At 58.6% G+C, this 14,762-nt stretch overlaps 1 protein-coding gene across 4 annotated transcripts in view; it reads left to right on the top strand.

Moving 5' to 3' along the window:
* Window positions 1-14,762, top strand: part of GSG1L (GSG1 like) — a 167,632-nt gene that overhangs the window by 107,581 nt on the left and 45,289 nt on the right. The window lies entirely within an intron of this gene.

Below are 14,762 nucleotides of genomic sequence, written 5' to 3' on the forward strand. Positions count from 1 at the left end.
AGGATTTCGAGGGTTTCAGGAAGAATGGGGGGTGGGGTGGAGTTAGCCATGGGTTAGGTGGCCGGTGCCCGGAGTTATTTCAGCTGCTCCCGGTCACAGGGGGGTGAGCAGGAGGCGCTGGAGGGGATGCGGGAGCCCAGGAGCTGTAACGTCAGGCGCCTGGCAGACAGGGGTGGCCTGGCGGAGAGTCAGCTGTGCCTGAGAAGAAATAGCCCACTGACTGGGAGAACATTTTCACCAGATATATTTGGTAAGGGGTTAATATCCAATGTTTATAAAGAATTTATACAACTCGCCGAAACCGGTTTGGCTCAGTGGTAGAGCGTCGGTCTGCGGACTGAAAGGTCCTGGGTTTGATTCCGGTCAAGGGCATGTACATTGGTTGCGGGCACATCCCCGGTGGGGGGTGTGCAAGAGGCAGCTGATCGATGTTTCTCTCTCATCGACATTTCTAGCTATCTATCTCTCTCCCTTCCTCCTCTCTGTAAAATATCAATAAAATATATTTTTTTAAAAAAGAAAAGAATTTATACAACTCAACTCCAAAAAAACCCCCCAAAGAATCCAATTTAAAATGGGCATAGGACCTGAATAGACACTTCTCCAAAGTGGACATACAGATGGCCAACAGGGAAAAGATGCTCAATGTCACTAATCCTCAGAGAAATGCAAATTAAAACCACAGGGAGGGGGGGGACTGAAGGGTCCCGGGTTCGATTCTGGTCAAGGGCCTGTACCTTGGTTGTGGGCACATCCCCATTGGGGGGCGGTGCAAGAGGCAGCTGATCGATGACTCTCTCTCATCGATGTTTCTAACTATCTCTCTCCCTTCTTCTCTGTACAAAATCAATAAAATATATTTAATTAAAAAAAATAAAATAAATAAAATAAAAAAATAAAACCACAGGGAGGTACCACCTTACACCTGTCAGAATGGCTGCCACCAATAAATCAACAGACAACAAGTGCTGGCGAGGATGTGGAGAAAAGGAACCCTCGTACACTGCTGGTGGGAACGCGGACTGGCACGGCCCTGTGGAAAGCAGTATGAAGTCTCCTCAAAACATTAAATACGGACCTTCCTTATGACCCAGTGATTCCACTTCTGGGAATGTACCTGAAGAAACCTGAAACAGTAATTTGAAGGATATATACACCTCTGTGTTCATTGCAGCTTTAGAGCCAAGATCTGGAAGCAGCCCAAGCGCCCATCAGCAGGGGAGTGGATGAAAAGCCGTGGGGCATTTACACAGTAGAATACTACACAGCCATAAAAAAGAAGAAAAGCTCACATTCTTGCCACAGCATGGATGGACCTGGAGAGCATTATGCTACGCGAAATAACTCAGTCAGAGAAAGACAAGTGCCATACAATTTCACTTATATGTGGAAGTTAATGAATAAAATAAATGAACAAACAAGGCAGAAACAGACTCATAGCTACGGAGAATAGACGGACGCCGTTAGAGGGGCGGGGCTGGGTGGAAAGGGGGAAAGGATTAAGTAAAAAAAAAAAAAAAAAGAAAGAAAGAAACGTCTTCACCACTCCCAAGAAACCCGGGTTCCGTCTAACGGGGAGTCCGGCTGCTGAGGGAAATGAGACGTCTCTGTAGTTTTGGGCAGACATAAAAGGCAGGGCCGGGAGGTTCATTGACGTGCTCAAGGCACGCGGCTGGCCACCTGTGGAGCTGGGATTACGGCTGACAGCTGCTGGCTTCGAGCCCTTGGGAGGGCCCAGGTGGGAGGGAGAAAGGTTACATCCTCAGGACACGGGCCCTGAGAAGCCTGCAGCAGCCAGAGGGTGTGATAGACCGAAGTGGCAGGAGGCAGAGAGAAAGAAGTGTGTACTGGCGCCTGGAGAAGATAAACCTGGAACAGGACAGGGAGCGCTGGCCCTGCAGGAGCCCCTTGAGAATGGGGGGAGGGGCTGGGAGGAGGTGGCTGGGCTTCGGGTTTGCTCCCACGGGAGGGAAGGAGTGGGCGAGCCTTCGGTGGAGTCCACGTGGGGACCAGCTCACATTGAGGGGTCCACAGCCCAAGGCCAATGGTAGAGGAGAAAGCAGACCTGAACCAATTACTGTAATGAACTAGAGGCCTGGTGCATGAATTCATGCATGGATGTGGTCCCGCCGGCCCTGCACCCAATCAGGGGCGGGGCCAGCCCAGCGGAGGGGCCGAGGGGGGGTTGGCCAGCTCGCCCCACCCCCTGATCAACTAACTCCCAGTCCAGCTCCCAGTTGAGGGGACAATTTGAATATTAGCCTTTTATTATGTAGGATTATTATAATGAACCCCATTGATTATGGTTAACCATAATAGCCATCACCGACGGAGGTGCCATTGTGCACACACTCTGGGCTACCTGCCTCATCTGTGCACACCCCTGTGAGGGAAGGAGCAACGGCCATTCTGCAGCTGTGAGTCCTTCAGTCACGTAGCCAGGGGTCGTGCACGCCAGAGCAGCCACGTAAAAGGCTTTGCATAGGCTGCGGCGGCTGCTGCTGTGCGTACTGTTGTCCTTCCCAGCTGTCCTGGAGCAGCTGAGGCCGGATCATGGCACAGGGGCCAGCCTGTCCTGTAAGCCTGGCCCAGGGGTCCGGATTCATCAGCCGACAGGGCTCCCTCCCCAGTGCCATGCTCCGAGAAGGCGGTCGGCCCGTGGGGCCAGACCCCAGAGGCCACGGGACCTAGGGCCTGCCAGAGGCGTGCATTTTGGCTGCTTTTAACACCAGAAGGCCAGTATGACAGAACAGTAATGAAGATTGGATTGTATTTGTCCTTATACCAGTGCAGTCAGCAAATGTAGTGCTCCTGCATGGAGGGGCGGGCGCATGAACGCCATCCTGTGGCTGCACGGAGCCCGGCTTCCCCCTCAGGACCCAGGGCACCCCCAGCCCAGCGCACCCCCGTCTGTGCCCCTTCCCCTGCAGACCAGGGTCTCAGCGAGAGGGACTGTGAGGGCAGGCTGGAAGGTGTCTGTTCTCCCCCAGTTCCGCCAGAAAAGGAGGCTGATCTGCTTACGGGGGGAAAGAGAGGCAATTTGGAGAACTCCATGTGCTGGTCCAGGGAATGATTGGACCCCGTGGAGCAGTCAGCAGGTCAAACAAAAACATGACCCAGGACAAGGGAGCTCTTTGGAGTCCAGGAGTCATGTGATCTCGGCATATTTGGAACCACGGAGCGTGTGCGTTTGCGGGGGGCGGGCTTGCAGAGCCACCTGCCTCGCGCCCGGTCGAACTGCTGCGGTGAGTGACTGTGTGCTGGGAACCGCTTGGTATGGCTTCTCACTGGCTGTCCTGGCAGCTTCCCCCAAGTCCCAGCTCCCTGTGGCCTCACATTCCTCCCCCGTCCACCCTTCACTGCACTCCTTGGCTTTTTCTTCGCACTCACTCTTGGTGTGGTGATTTGTAATTTCGTACTGTACACGGCCACCTAATATTCCGCTGGCCACACAGTCCCCTGGAAGAATCCCTGCCCAGAGCCCCCTCCTCCCAGTTCCCTTGTCCTGGCCAGACTTGTTCTCTGGCCCGTCTCTTAACAAGCAAGTACTTTCGTGTCTAAACGTGCAGAGGATCTAAGCCAGAGGAATGAGCATCTCCACGTTAAAAATTCTTCTAATTGCAGGCGACAAGAACCCCACCAAGCCAGCTGGAGAGGGGCGGGGGGGTGGCGGGTCATGTGATTGAAAAGCACAGGGTTCTTGGGCTGCAGGCACGGCTGCCTCCAGGTGGTCACGTCATCCTGTCACCAGTCATCTGTCCGGATCGCCTGTGTGAGCGTCCTTCTCACCCAGTCCCATCCCTGGGGGAGAGGGCGGTGGCAAGCAGCTCCAGGCTTCTGTAAATCCCAGAGGTAGAGAGAGCTCTGGCGGATCTCCAAGGAGGGCTGCGATCCCACCAACCAGGTTCAGAGGCTCATTTCTGAACCGGTCACCAGGCCAGAGGATAAGGTCCCTGATTAGCCAGGCCTGGGACTCTGGCACACCATGGTGTGGACCGAGCCAGGGACCAAACAGGGTCACTGTGCCATGGCGGGCAAGGGGCTGCCCAGAGGAACTGGCTGGCTGCAGTGCCAGTGGCCGGTCAGCTTAGGTCTGTGGGAGGTCAGCCCCAGGAGCGACAGGAGTCTTCCCTGGAGCCCTCCACGGCAGACCCCAAGGGGAAGCTGTGGGCGCACACAGTTTATGTGGGAAGTGATCCAGACAGGAGGGAGGGGGAGGGGGAAGGAAGACAGGATGGGGAGGGCCAAAGGGGGAGTGTTGGTGAGTGGGTATGAGGGCTGGGGTTCCGTCCCGCCCGGACCCTCCGGGAGACAGTAAAGCACCCCCAGAACTGTCCCCTGCCTGGGCGTTTATTCAGTTAGGGTCCCTCCTGAGACAGCGACCCCCAGAATGTGAGCAAGTGTGTGAGAAAGGGAGCCTCCACATACGGGGGAGCTGCCTCGCCCAGGCCGCGGTGACCTCTGGCATGGGTGGGGCCGAGGGGGTGCAGTGGGGGTTTGGCAGCAGCTGCCACAGGAAGTCAAACCAGGCCCAGGGGGTGTCCTGACGCCCACGGGTGCACCGCAGCGCGGCTCCGACACTGTGGGCTCTGACCGCATCGGGGGACACAGGACGTGGGCCGCAGGGCCTGGCGAGGTTGCTCCTGTCCACCCCACTATTCACACCACACCACCGCCCTGCGGAGCCTCTGTCCCATCCTTCAGTCAGGGCAAGGTCAAAGCTTCGTCCTGAGCCGTTCAGTTCTTAAAAATAACCAGGTAAAGCCGAAAACGGTTTGGCTCAATGGATAGAGCGTCGGCTTGGGGACTGAAGGGTCCCGGGTTCGATTCCGGTCAAGGGCATGTACCTTGGTTGCGGGCACATCTCCGGTAGGGGTTGTGCAAGAGGCAGCTGATCGATGACTCTCTCTCGTCGATGTTTCTAACTCGCTATCTCTCTCCCTTCCTCTCTGTACAAAATCAATAAAATATATTTTTAAAAAATAAATAAATAACTAGATAAAAATGACCAAGATCTTAAGTCACATTTCGGGGTGGCCAGCTCTGCTCCCCCTCAGCGGAAAGTCAGCGAGCACAGCTCCGTGTGTGACACGCCAGCCCCTCGACGTGTAACAGTACAGAGGAGGCTTCTCTCACTCGGCCTAGTTTGGCCGTCTAATGGATTTTTAATGGCCTGGTTTTGTCATTTCTGGTCGGTATTTATCAAACGTCCCATTTGTAGAATGAAGCCCAAACCCTCTTCCGTGACCACAAAGGGTGGCCCTCCGCCTGCTGGAACCCTGGGCTTTTATGTTTTAATATTGTTTGATTTTGCCTTGAAGTCTGAACATCTGGGCTTGGGTTTCCTTTGATTGTCCTGGGTGGGAGCAGGCGGTGGGGGCCAGTCTGGGTTTGGACAGTTTGGGGGTGAGGGGTGTAAGTGTCATGTCACCATGGAATGAAGGACTCAGCGTGGAATTTAGCCGGAAAGGCTGGGTGGAGAGTGGGCGAGTCCTTGCTGTGGACATGGACATGGACAGAGCAGGATGACAAGTGCGGGGAGGCTGGGGCCATGCAGCGTGCCTTCCTCATTCATTTCCTCTCCCCCTCCCTTCCCCCCTGCCTCCCCCTCCCCTCTCTTCCTACCTCTCTCCCTTCTTCCCTCCTCTCTCCCTTCTTCCCTCCTCTCTCCCTCCCCCTCCAGCCCTCCCTCCCTTCCCTCTCTCCCTACCTCTCTCCTTTCTTCCTTTCTCCCTTCCTTACCCCTCCCTTCCTCCCTCCTCTTTCCCTCTCTCCCTACCTCTCTTCCTTCTTCCCTCCTCCCTCCATTCTCCCTTCCCTCTCTTCCTATCTCTCTCCCTTCTCCTCTTTCCCTCCCTCACCCCTCACCCCTCCATCCCTCCCTCCCTCTCCCTATGTATTTGTGTCTCCCCCCCAGCCCCCCATCCTACTGGGTCTGTTCATCACCTTCCTCTCTGGGAGCAAAACAGAAGTAAAGACACCAACACTTACTGCGCCCACACTGTGTGCCTGGCCCAGAATCTAAGTCTGTCCTGGGACTGACCCCCTCTCCGATCCTAGACCCTTGGGGACCCTCTGCTGTAGATAACATCTGGAACACGTGTGTCTGTGTGTCTGTGTGTCTGTGTGTGTGTTCGTAACGAAGCACAGTGGTAGAACTCTGAGAATAGCAATACGCATCGAGGTCTCACTCATTCATCAACCGATTTATCGAGCTCTTATGTACACGAAGTTGTTCGGAGCAGGGTCAGCAAACTCCTTCCTTGGACTGGCCAGAGAGTAGATGTTTCAGGCTTTGTAAGCCCCGAGTCTCCATGACAATTACCGAGCTCTTCTGTGGACAGCAGCCACGGATAGTATGAAAACGATGAGCACGGTCAGGTTCCAATAAAACTTTAAGAATGGTGGTTCCTCAAACAGTTAGAACTAGACCTACCACAGGACCCAGCAGTTCCACCTTGCACATTTACCTGAAGGAAATAAAATCACTATCTTAAAGAGATATCTGCACCCCCATGTTCATGGCAGCATTAGTTACACCAGCAAAACATGAAAACAGCCTAGGGGGCCGGACAGATGAATGGATAAAGAAAACGTGGCATATACAGTGTATATGCCATGGAATGCCATTCAGCCATAAAATGGAAGGGAATTTTGCCATTTGTGAAAACATGGGTGGGCCTTGAGGGCATTATACTAAACTAGAGGCCCGGTGCACAAAATTCATGCAGGGGTGTCCCTGAGTTCAGCCTACACCCTCTCCAATCTGAGATCCCTCTCACAATCCAGGACTGCTGGCTCCCAACCGCTCTCCTGCCTGCCTGCCTGATTGCCCCTAACCACTTCTGCCTACCAGCCTGATCACCCCCTAACCACTCCCCTGCCAGCCTGATCTGCACCTAACTTCTTCCCTGCTGGCCTGATTCCCCATAACTGCCCTCCCCTGCTGGCCTAATCACTTTTAATTGCCCTCCCTTGCAGGCCTGGTCCCCCCACAACTGCCCTCCCCTGCAGGCCATCTTGTGGTGGCCATCTTGTGTCCACAGAGCTGAGCACACATTGTGGGTGCACCTATAGCTGAGTGCACACTGTGGGTGTACTCATAGGTAAGCATACACTGTGGGTGCCTGCAGAGCTGAGCGCACACTGTGGGTGCCAGCAGAGCTGAGCGCACACTGTGGGAGCACCCAGAGCTGAGTGCACACTGTGGGTGCACCCATAGCTGAGTGCACACTGTGGGTGTACTCATAGGTAAGCATACACTGTGGGTGCCAGCAGAGCTGAGCGCACACTGTGGGAGCACCCAGAGCTGAGTGCACACTGTGGGTGTACTCATAGCTGAATGCACAACACACACCAACTCTGCGGAGTTTCCAAGGTCAACCTCTTGGCCGTGATACTGTTCCCGGGGACCATACGCATTGTGTGAGTGCTAACTCCGGGGGACGGTGCTGAGACTTCCTTGTGCATTTTTGCAATCTCCTGAGAATCAGTCACTATTTCAGAATAAGAATGTTTTTAAAACGTAACTCCGGTTAGCGTAAGAGGGTGCCTCGGCGATGATCTATCAATACAATAGTTGGAACCATCTCCTGTTTCTGTCCCTGCACCTCGTGGTCTGCACTCACCTGACCACGGCGCTCATCCCAGAGGCCAGAGGCAGAGCTGGGACAGGCCTGAGTCAGGAGCCTCCCAGCAGGCAGTGCGACCGGAGCGCAGTGTTCCTCCTCCTTGCCTTTTCCCCGGGGGGTTCCGGGTTCCTGGTTCCGGAGCCTGGGCTGCCTCTCTCCTCCCTCCCCTGCCTCCTTCAGGGGACACTCACTGCTCTTCCCAGGCCCAGCTCAAGGCTCCGAGGCTTTCCTCAAGCCCAGGTGGAACGACCTCTTCTCTCCTTGGTCCCTTTCCCCGTGGGACAGGTGGATGCCTCCGGGGCCTGGGAGGGAATGGGGTAAGTGTGAAGCGGGGACACAGTGGAGGCCCAGGCTGGGGCAGGGAGACGCGCGGTGGCCCACAAGTAACAGCTCCCGCTGAGGGCTGCCTGCCGAGGGGAAATGTGGACCCCGTGCTGCCAGTTTCTGATTTCCACAATAGAAGCCAAAACTCCCATATTTTAGTGGAAATCCTCCAGTTTCTTAAATGCTGGCCCCAAAGAATCCATCATTTTATCCAGCTCCAGCCAACAGCTGCAGGTTGACTCGGCCCGTGGGCTGCCAGTTCGGGGTCATGGCTGTCTGGATCTATTTCTATTTAAGTATTTGCAGCCATTGATTTTCCTTCACTGTTTATGTCGTCCTCCTCATTAGCCTTCGGGAGCGGCTGCGAGCACAGCCACAGCTGCACCCCTGGGCCCGCCCTGCCCTCTGCACAGAGAGGACGCTTAATGAGCGTTCGCCGAGCGGACGGGTCTGCGTGTTAGAAGGCGGGGCCTTCAGAGGGTCTGGAGAGTCCAGCGGGACCCGTGGGTGGGGGGGAGAAGGGGGCAGCCAGTGTGTCTCTGGGAGGTGGGCTGGGGGGTAGGCGTGTCCTGTCCTCGGATCCCCAAGTCAGGCCTGGAATGGTGCCACATCCTTCGCATCTCTTGGAAGCCAGGATGGGGGAGGACGCAGGGCACTGGGCCCTTCATACAAATGAGCCTGGCCCCAGGCACAGAGCCAGGCGGAAACTGGGCTTTGGGGCATAGGAGGAGGCAAGAATGTTAATGTTCTCTAAAGAATGGAAGCAAAACCCATGGTCCTGGAGCTGCTTGGTTCTAGAGGATTTAACTGACTTAGTGGAGTGGGCGTAGCAAGGGATGCTGGGGGCTCAGGGGCCTGGTCTCCGGGGAACCCCGAGGAGGCCCAGGCACTTCCCCGGGGGAGCTGACCTCGGAGGGCCATGGCCAGGAGGTGGCAGGGCCTGGGGGCAGGGCCCAGGGTGGACACCAAGCGTTGGCTGGGCAGCTGGAGGGAGAGCCTCGGATGCTGTGCTCCCTGCTTCCGGGGGCCCGACTCCAGCAGCTGAGGGTGGACAGGCACAGGGCCCAGCCCAGGGCAGGGGCTTTGGCAGAGACTAGGGCAGGGAAACAGGCCAAAGGCCTATTGCATGCACTCTGGGGTCTCCTACACGTGGTGGGCAAGGACGGGGTGGAGAGATGGTGCTCCCCACTAGCCAGGAGAAGGAGACTCTGTGGCCTGGGCAGCTCCTGGCACGGGGCCGCGAGTGGGCACTGCCCGGGACTGACCCGGTGGGAGCAGGCCCACCCCTGCTCCCAGGGCTCCTGCCTGGTCCCCGGGGGCAGGCACCCTCCTCCTCAGGGCAGGGCTGCGTCTGTCTTGTGGTGCCTGCGTCCCCAGTCCCTGGCTCAGAGCTGGCCTTAGTAATGCTGTTGACAAGAGGAAAGTACCAGAAAGCTGCCTACAGTAACTCGAGGGCGTGTCTGTGTGACGGGCGGTGCTTAGGGTTGATGGAAATTTCCCTGCCTCTCAGTCAGCCAACTCCTGACCCCGGGGCTGGGGGGACACGGATAGGGGACGGAAGGGGCCTGCCTGAGCTCTTTCTGGGGCAGAGGCTGGGGTCTCCCTCACAAGGTCTAGAGCACCATGGTGAGGGGAGGGGGTGCGCGGACACTGCCGAGACGCGGGGCCTGGCCTGGCCAGTAGCCGTGAGCCGTGGGTCAAGTTCTCCATCTTCCCTGAACCTACTTGCCCCTGCCCCCAGGCTGCATAGCAGTCATTCCCGCCAGGCAGGGGGGTGCGGGCATTGAAGGGGCTTGGGGGGAGAGGTGCTGCCCCCTCGGACTCCCCCCCCAAAGCCGAGCCACATGCTGACATGACGAAGCCTGGGGCTCTGAGACCCACTGCAGGGGAACCACACGAGTCACCCAGCATTTATCAGCACGAGCTGAGTGCTCCGTGTGTAACCTGACTGTGTAATATGACTACGAGTGGGGAGTCACTGAAAACATCCAGTGGTTTCCTGCTGTGTTCTGGATAAAGCACCATGCCCTCACCAAACTGGTCTCCCCCCCACCCCCCACCCCCCACCTCTACACACCCTCGTCTCTCACTGCCCAGCTCCGGCCACACTGGCCCTTCTCCCCATCCCGGCCCCTGGCGATTGCTGGTCCCTCTGCCCATGGCTCCTCCTGGCCTGTTCATGGCCCCTGACTTCTCCTCACCCTTTGGGGCCCAGTGTGAAGTCCAGCGTGAAGTTCAGAGAGGCCTTCCCTAGTGATCTCCTCTGCAGTAGCTTCCCCCACACTGTCTTCTCTCCACTGTGCCCCCAAGATTAAGGAACCCCTGGCACACAGCAGGTGCTCAGGAATGTCGTCTGTCTGAGTGGATGTGACCTGGTATCTATTCTCCTCACTTTCCAGGTGAGGACACCAGGGCTCAGAGGTGGTCCTGTCTGGATGGGGAAGTGGGGTGATAGGTAAGGTGACTTCTTTAAAATGCCGCAGGATGCAGGACAAATTGTTAAAAATCAGGACTGTCCCGCCAAAAGCGGGACATCTGGTCACCTTAGTGATGGGGACCAAAGCTGGGAGGGGAACCCGGCAGCTTGGATGGGGAGGCCTCTGCCAGCGGGGGGCAGCATGGGTGTGCAGGGCTGCTCCTGGAGTAGCTGGAGGAAGGGAGACTCCCACAGCCCCACCCCGGGCACCTGGGGCAGGGGCACCGCAGCCAAGACTCCGCTGCACGGCTGAACCTCACAGGGGCAGGCGGCCGCCTTCGGGGCTGCAGGCTGCCCCCCCCCCCGCCCCTCCCCGGCCGGCAGAGCCGCTCGCTCCCCAGCATCTGGCAAACAGGACCCGGGTCTCAGCTGAGAGGTCACCTTCCCAGGAGGCCACCCCAGCTTCCGTAGCCGACTAACCACCCACTCCTTCCCCCACCCCCTTCCTCCGCAGCACCTGGCACTTCTGAGAGGTCAGCTCCGGGCGGGCAGGGAGGTGCCTGTCCTGGGTGCCCCGTGGTTCCTGAGCACGAAGGCAGCCTGGCTCTAGCTTCATGGGTATGTGATGGAGAGGGAGTGGGCGGATGGATGGATGGAAGAGGCAGTGTGCAGTGGTCAAACATGTGGCTTGGAGTGGGCAGACCCGGACTTAAACACCCTCCTTCCTCCGCGCCCTGTCACCCTGGCAGACGTCTTCACCTCTCTGAACTGCACGTGCTCATGTAGCACGGAGTTTGTGACCAAACCTCCCTCTCCTGGGAGAAGGCACTGATCGCATGGGGTGTGGGGTAGCCAGTGCCTTCTCCACTGGGAGGGGCCAGGGGTGGTCAGTGCTGTGCACACTGGGAGGGGCCAGGGGTGGTCAGTGCTGTGCACACTGGGAGGGGCCAGGGGTAGCCAGTCCTTCTACACTGTGAGGGGCCAGGGGTAGGCAGTGCTGGGCACACTATGAAGGGCCAGGGGTAGGCAGTGCCGTGCACACTGTGTGGTACCAGGGGTAGGCAGTGCCGTGCACACTGTGTGGTGCCAGGGGTAGGCAGTTCTGTGCACACTGTGAGGGGCCAGGGGTAGGCAGTTCTGTGCACACTGTGCGGTGCCAGGGGTAGGCAGTTCTGTGCACAGTGTGGGGGGCCAGGGGACGAATGAGGTGCTGCTGTCCAGAGGGTCTGCAGCCGGGAGGCCGCTGGTCTCATTTCCGAGTGTGCAGGCAGCTTTGGGCGGAACCTGATGGGATGGTTGTGCAGCGTTGCCTGGGGACGTGTGGAAGCTCAGCGCACTTACAGCCTAAATGGCGGGAGAGAGCATTTGCATTTCAGCTCCTGCAGGGAGGGGTGTTAGGCAGCGCCGGGACCATGTGCTCCGGCTGCCCAGGGAGGCTCAGCGGAGGAGAGCCAGCTGGCAGGGCGAGGTGCCCGGAGCCTCCGCCAGCCCATCCGCTGCTCTGTGTGCCACCAAGTCCCTCCCGGCCGAAGGGGAGGTGGTGGGAGGCCCCTGCTTGAGGCCAAAGACAGCGAGTATTGCTGCCTTAACTTGGGCACATTTAACTCGGTATTCCTGGGAGAGAGAGAGAGAGAGAGAGAGAGAGAGAGAGAGAGAGAGAGAGAGAGAGAGAGAGGGAGAGGGAGGGAGGGAGGGAGGGAGACTTGGGAGGTGGGAGGGAGAAAGAGAGACGCAGAGGCCGAAAGAGAGAGAGAAAGCCACAGAGGGGCCTGCCCGGGCTATGAGCACATCCCAGGACAGAGTGATGGGTCTGGCGAGCTGCCCCCACCCCACTGCTTTCCTAATGCGGCACCTCCCCATCAGGCGGCGCGGAGAGAGGGACGGTTCTCTCCAGGCCGCGGCGACAATAGTTCCCCAGAGCACACACCCGTTATGTCCACTGCCCTGTGCTCTGTTGTGTGCACTAGCATTATGCCCCAAACCATGTGCATAGCTTGACTTTAAAATGCTTTATTTAAGCATCTTCATTGCTAATTTCCAACATCTGAACCTGTTGGAAAAATGGTGCCGAAATGCTTGAAACCTACAACTTGTAATAATAATAATAATAATAATAATAACAATAATAATAATAATTTTTAAAAAGCAATACCTGAGAAGCACAATAAGGAGACGTACCCCTGTATGGTTAAATCCTAACCTCTCCTGCCACAGGGGCCCCAAAGTCTAGCCGGGTCCTCACTCTGGCGCCCACCCCCAGAGGCAGTGCTGCCAGGCGGGGGAGCCGGCCTCCCCTGCAGAGTGGGGGGCCTCTCCAGGGCACCCCCCCCCCGGGTTCCCAGCCCGGCCCAGCGTCGTGGGACACCTTTAGAGCCTGGGACGCCCACAGCCCTGGTCCCCGGGCGCCTCACACCCACTCCTCCTGACTCAGCGTTTCCCACACTCGGTCACGTGCTTTTCCCTCCCCACGCAGCCAAGCCCATGTGCTGCTATTTACTTAGCATTTGCCTCTAAATAACTCGCTTCCTTTTTTTGGAAACTCACATTTGCTCAGAAAGGAAACTTCAGATCACTACCAGAAAGGACACGCCAGCATCCCGCGCATTGCCTGGAAGGGAGCCGCAAAAAGAAACCCTTCGCCTCCCTCCGCGAACAGTGGTCTCTGCAGGGGAGGTCTGCCCTCTCTGATACCTGCCCCGCCTCTCCCGCACTCATGCCCCTCTCCCCTCCTCACTCCGCCCCAGGACCTTCTGTGCTGCCTGGAGACACTTTGGCTGTCTGACTGGGAGGGGAGGGCAGCGCCCCTGCCTCTAAAGGGGGGTGGCGATCAGGGAGCCTCCTGCACACCCCGCAGTGCCCAGGCGCCCACAGCAGGGCGGTCTGGCCCCGACGTCGGCGCTGAGATGGACTCCTGGCCTCGGGGAAGCGTGAGCGCCCAGAGGGTGGTGCTGCCCGCAGCGCTGGCCTGGTCAGCCACGCCGCACCCTCAGGCTCCCTCGGAAGGGCCCACCCCAGGGACTCCTTCCCGACCCCTGATCTGAGGGCTCCCGGTGGGGGTCCCGCACGTCCCATCTCCTAACCCCCGGCCCTTGGGATTGTTTCCTGCTTGTTCAGTCTCTCCCGCTGGAGGGTTGGGAGGCAGGGGCCACGGGTGCAGGAGAGGGGGTGCAGGAGAGGGGGTGCAGGAGAGGGGGTGCAGGAGAGAGGGCTGCTGCTCCCTGACCCGCCAGGTCTGCCAGGCACCTACTTCTCCTCTGTACACTTTGCGCCTGTGAACGGGCTGTGGTGACAAAGGCCCTGGCGGGGTAGGGCGGGGTCCCTGGTAAAGGACCTGGTCCCCGCATTCACAGGCCATGGTGTGTGGTGGGGCTGAGGGCTGAGCAGGCCCGTGAGGCTGGCAAGAGCTGCTCCCTCGGCGTCTCCTCGGCTCTGCCATCTGCTGTCCCGGCACCTCCCGGACCCCATCTCCAGGCTCAGGGCGCTCCGTGGAGCACAGGCCGGAGGCTGGGCCGGCTGGGAAGGTGCCGGTGGCAGACGGCCGCTCATGCCCAGGGTCAGGGCGTTCCCCCAGGGCGTGGCGTGGGGGGGTGCAGACCAAGTCCGAGGCTCCGCTGGATGTCCAGGCGCCGTGCCCGCTGGTGAACCCGGTGGAGCGGTGGGGAAAGGCGGGGAGGCCAGGGCTGGGCTTGGGGAGTGTGTGCATGTCCGGGTCCGCCCTCTGCCCTGGGCCTCAGAGGAAGACTCAGAGGAAGTACTCACCCCCCACCCCCCATCCCCCATAGGTGAGCAGCCCGCCCCCCACGCGGGCGCACAGCCTCCGAGGCCGGCACAGTGGCCTGGGCCTGTGAAGGGCCGCAGGGGAGTCAAGGCCGGGACCAGGGGCCATGCTCTTCCTGAGCAGAGCACAGGCTGCCCAATCCAGGATGTCCGCTGGCTGCTCGGGCTGCACAGGGAAGCTGTGGGGCGACCTCACTCCCCTGCTCCTGGGGGGGGGGGGGGCTCTAGAAGGGGCTTGAGATGAGGCTGGGGCTCTCAGGGCTGCCCCGCTCAGGTCTCTGCAGCTGGATTCATTCCTCCTGGGTTCCCCCACTTTCTCCCCCTCCCCTCACACCCGTGGGCAGCCACCTACCGGTGCCCAGGCTGAGGGCAGAGAAGGCAGTGTGCTTGGCCTCCTCGTGGAGCACCTGCAGGCGGCTCCTCAGATCCCCAAGGACTGGCTCCTGCCAGCTCTGTCACAGCTGAAGCCACGGAGGTCAGATCGAGGCACCAAGTGAAGGAGGGTCCCAGGGAACCTGAGGGCAAGATCGGGGTGGAGGGAGACACATGCCTGTTTATATAAACAACCATTCCACCAACCAGAGGCCCGGTGCACGAAATTTGTGCGCTCAGTG

This window comes from Pipistrellus kuhlii, unplaced genomic scaffold, assembly GCF_014108245.1.
Source record: "Pipistrellus kuhlii isolate mPipKuh1 unplaced genomic scaffold, mPipKuh1.p scaffold_m20_p_48, whole genome shotgun sequence".
Lineage (NCBI taxonomy): Eukaryota > Metazoa > Chordata > Mammalia > Chiroptera > Vespertilionidae > Pipistrellus > Pipistrellus kuhlii.